The sequence below is a fragment of the Cyprinus carpio genome, unplaced genomic scaffold (genome assembly GCF_018340385.1).
Source record: "Cyprinus carpio isolate SPL01 unplaced genomic scaffold, ASM1834038v1 S000004872, whole genome shotgun sequence".
Taxonomy (NCBI): domain Eukaryota; kingdom Metazoa; phylum Chordata; class Actinopteri; order Cypriniformes; family Cyprinidae; genus Cyprinus; species Cyprinus carpio.
In genome coordinates this window covers 1-4,200 of record NW_024877558.1, presented here as the reverse complement: position 1 = coordinate 4,200, position 4,200 = coordinate 1, and the positions used below count along the sequence as shown (strand labels likewise).

The 4,200-nt window shown below is 53.0% G+C and overlaps 3 non-coding genes across 3 annotated transcripts; all 3 read left to right on the top strand.

Annotated features, from left to right (window-relative positions):
* Positions 1-1,220: 1,220 nt before the first annotated feature.
* On the top strand, positions 1,221-1,387 carry LOC122143451. Its single transcript, XR_006159178.1, has one exon. It is a non-coding gene; the product is annotated as a U1 spliceosomal RNA (small nuclear RNA).
* Positions 1,388-2,301: 914 nt separating this feature from the next.
* LOC122143452 lies at positions 2,302-2,488 on the top strand. The gene has a single exon (XR_006159179.1). It is a non-coding gene; the product is annotated as a U2 spliceosomal RNA (small nuclear RNA).
* Positions 2,489-2,990: 502 nt separating this feature from the next.
* LOC122143450 lies at positions 2,991-3,153 on the top strand. Its single transcript, XR_006159177.1, has one exon. It is a non-coding gene; the product is annotated as a U1 spliceosomal RNA (small nuclear RNA).
* The last annotated feature ends 1,047 nt before the right edge of the window (positions 3,154-4,200 follow it).

Here is a 4,200-nt window from a genome sequence, read left to right as displayed (position 1 = left end):
CCACACGACCTTCGAACGTTTTGAGGCCTCGCCAAGGTGGATGGAAATTTCCACTTTTTTTTTGATGGATTATTGACCGCTGCAGGACCTCAGAGAATCTTTTCTGTTCGCTGCTTTTGGTTCACGACCCTGGGCTAAATACATAAAAGCTGGAGCCGCGTGTGTTAGCGTTTTCGACAAAACCCCAGCTGAATGAAAATTTTCGCCAGAGCCGTTCCCGCCAATACCGCTGAGACCTCCCTGCCTCGCTCGCTCGAGCGCTGAGCGATTTGTGCTTATTATGATAAAAAGGCACGCGGTTTCTGCGACAAACCGCTGCTGCATGCGGAAGCGAGCAAGCTGCATTTCCGCTGCAGCAGAGCCACCGGCTGGGCCGATCGGGCGAAAGCCCGTGACGCTAGGAGACGCGGGGGAGGGCCGCCCTACCGCCTCTCTTTAGCTGCTTAGGTTTCCTTTCTGACTCTACTTCAAAGCCGCTGGCGGGCGTGGGCTACATGTTCCGCTTCCTTTCCCTCGCTGCCGCATGGCAGTATCGCTTTCTCGCCTAAGACTAAGTATCAGCCTGTTTTTGGCCAGCTTATCTATTACGCTCCTGACCCGGGACTACATACAAAATTTGATTTTTTATCACGATGGAGCCGGGCTTGTTTTGCCCACTCCACGCATCGCCTGCGGCTGCAGTGTTCCAGGATACGGTGTGTTCCCTTTTCAGGTATTGCTGTTATTGTGTGAATAACAGAAAAAGGAATGCGGGCTTGGTCTGGCTCCCCCTGAGGTCGCTCTTGCAGAGGCCGTGGTTGCGGTTTTATGAGAGTTCTCCGGATGCATCACCTGAGGGTCTGGGGTCTTTTCATAACGAGCTGATGCATCGAATAGGTGTGTTTGGTTTAAAGGGAGTCATCTAAAACATATGAGACCCTTTGTCTGAGACACACGATTCAGATCTTCGAGTCTCTACTAATGAGCTGATGATCTGAATCAGGTGTGTTTGATTAAGGTGACATAGACCACCATTGCATGCAGTGTTGGGCGGCATCCAGGAACGCGGTTTGGAAACCTGTTCTAAAACAAGGGTGGGAAGCGTCGGCTCGTGCCAACGCTTGGCAGTTTGCAGGCCAGTAATGGAAGGCAGCGTCATTACTTTGCTAGGGGCGGGGGTTCACCGTTGATGAGGACGGTAGGACGGACGGTGGCCTTCTCTGACTGGCCGCCCGGCCTTCATACTTACCTGCAGGGGAGACACCATGATCAAGAAGGCGGTTCACCCAGGGCGAAAGCTCGGCCTCACGGGACCTCAGCGAAAGCATTCCCCGGCAGCCTCCCCTAAATGTGCTCCCCTACCTGCATAATTTATGGTGGTGTGACCGGGCGCCAGCGCTTTCCCCGAGTGCTGGTTGAAAAAAGCAGATGTTTTTCTCCCCGACCTTATACAAAGCGCTGGTGCCCGCCAGCATTTTGGGCTCTCAATGATCCATAGCCGTTCAGAAATGACACCGCCCCATGCTTTTGATATGGTTGTGTATGTGTGTGTGAGAGAAAAAAAAAAAGAGTCACTTGGCGCCTGGAAAACCCGGCCTGCACGCACCACTTTTCTCGGGTCGATCGGACTGATTGCTGCCGGCTGCAGTTGCTTGGCGTTCGTTTGCTGTGCAGTTTTCATTTCGTCCTTTTATTTTTTCATTGCAGCGACCACCGCGCAGACGCAGCACCCTTTTTTTTTTCTCCCTGACCACAGATCGGAGCCCGCATGAAGTGCTTCGGTCGGGTGACGCGGATCTCATTCCTCTCTGGGAGTTATAGCCATTTTTAGCAACCTGGGCCACACGACCTTTCTAACGCTTTTGAGGGCTCCCCTCACAAGGTGGATGGAAATTTCCACTTTTTTTGGATGGATCATTGACGTTCAGACCAGAGATATTTCTGGCTGCTTTGGTTGGACTGGGCCAAATACTGGTGACGGTTTGCCAACAAAGAAGGTTTTCGACAAAATCCAAAAATAGCCGAAACTTTCGCCAGAGGCGGACCTGCCAATTCAGACCTGCCTCTCGTTCGGCGAGCCAAGGATTCCGATGACATGAGGCACGTGCTTGCGACGAAAACCGTTTGGGAGTTACGAGAGCCCCCCCGCATGCACGTACTCGCCGCCGCAGCAGAGCCACCGCCGGGCCGCACGGGCGCAGGCTCGCGGACGCTGTAGACGGGGGAGTATCCTACCGGCCCCCAGCGCTTTCAGGTTTCTGACTTACCAAAAGTCACATGGGCGCGGGCTATGTCCCGCTTCCCTCCCCTCGCTGCACCATTGCAGCATCGCCGCCTTTTTGGCTAAGATCATGTAGTATCTGTTCTTATCAGTTTAATATTCGATACGCCCCTATCCGGACTACATATTAAATTGATTTGGGAGCAAGGAGCTGGAGCGGGGCTTGCTCTGTCCACTCCACGCATCGGCTGGTTTATTGCCGTGTTGCCAGGAAACGGTTGTTCCACGTCAGGGATTGCCGCTTTTGTGATGGAATAACAGAAAAAGGAATGAGGGCTTTGTCTTGGCTCCCCCTGAGGTCTGCTCTTGCAGATGCCGTGGTTGCTGTTTTATTGAGAGTTCTCCTCGGATGCATCCACCTGAGGTCTTGGAGTCTTTCACTAACGAGCTGATGCATCGAATCAGGTGTGTTTGGTTAAAGGGAGTCATCTAAAACAGATGACAACCGATTCAGATCTTCGAGTCTCTTCTAATGAGCTGATGATCTGAATCAGGTGTGTTTGATTAAGGTGACTAGGAACACATTTCATGCAGTGTTGGGGGCCTCCAGGAACGCGGTTGGGAAACACTGATCTAAAACCAGGGTGGGGAAGCATCGGCTCGTGCCAACGCTTGGCAGTTTTGCAGGCCAGTAACGGAAGGCAGCCGTCCTTCCTTTGCTAGGGGCGGGGGTTCACCGTGATGAGGACGGTCGGCGGAAATGGTACCTCTGGATGGCGCCTGGGCCTTTCTACTACCTGGAAGGGGAGAAGACACCATGATCAAGAAGGCGGTTCACCCAGGGCGAGGCTCGTCCATTGCACTCCGGCCGTGCTGACCCCTGCGAATTCCCCAAATGTGGGAATCTCGACTGCATAATTTATGGTAGTGGGGGCTGCGTTGCGCTTCCCCTGAAAGGGCGTGTTGAAAAAAAGCCGATGGGTGTTTTCTCCCTGATCTTTTTTTATACAGAGCGTTGTTTGATCCAGAGAGCTGTTCAGAAGAGGACTTCGTTCCTATTGCTTTGGTCTGGGTTGTGCGTGTGTAAAAAAAAAAAAAAAAAAAGTCCTTGCGCTCTTGAAAAAACGGGCCCCGGGTGGGTTCAAAATTTCCAAAGACCTCACTTTTCAAGTCGATCGGGACGACTGCTGCGAGCTGTAGCTGTTCATGATTGTTTGGTTGTCCTTTTTCATTCCTTTCATTTTTTTTCACTACCAGCCACCAAGTGGCAGTCACCGCACCTTTCTCCTGACCACAGACTGCGCACCGGCGAATAGGCGTGCCGATTGGGTGACGTGATCATTCCTCTCTGGAGAGTTATAAGCCCATTTAGCAACTGGGCCACACGACCTTCGACCGTTTTGAGGGGGCCCCTCGCCAAGGTGGATGGAAATTTCCACTTTTTTTGGATGATTATTGACCGTCAGACTCCAGAGAATCTTTCTGTGCTGCTTTGGTTCGGACCTGGGCCAAATACCTGGTGCCGGTTTGCAAAAGAAGGTTTTCGACAAAATCCAACATAGCCGAAAATTTAGCCAGCGCGACATGCCAATTTCGAGACCTGCCCTCGTTCGGCTCGAGCCAAGGATTCCGATGACATGAGGCACGTGGCTCTGCGACGAACCGTTTGGGAGTTACGAGCGATGCCCGTACCCCGCCGCAGCAGAGCCACCGCGGGCCGATCGGGCGAGGCTCGGTGACGTTGCAGACGGGGGGGGTCCTACCGTCCCCCAGCGTTTCAGGTCTCCCTGACTTACCAAAAGCCGAGATGGGCGTGGCCATGTCCCGCTTCCTCCCCGCTGCACCACTGCAGCATCGCTTCTCGGCTTGTGGCTAAGTCAGTGTAGTATCTGTTCTTACAGTTAATATCGATACGTCCTACCCGGGGACTACATATTAAATGATTTCTTGGTCACGGAGCTGGAGCAGGGGCTGCTCTGTTCACTCCACGATCGGCTGGT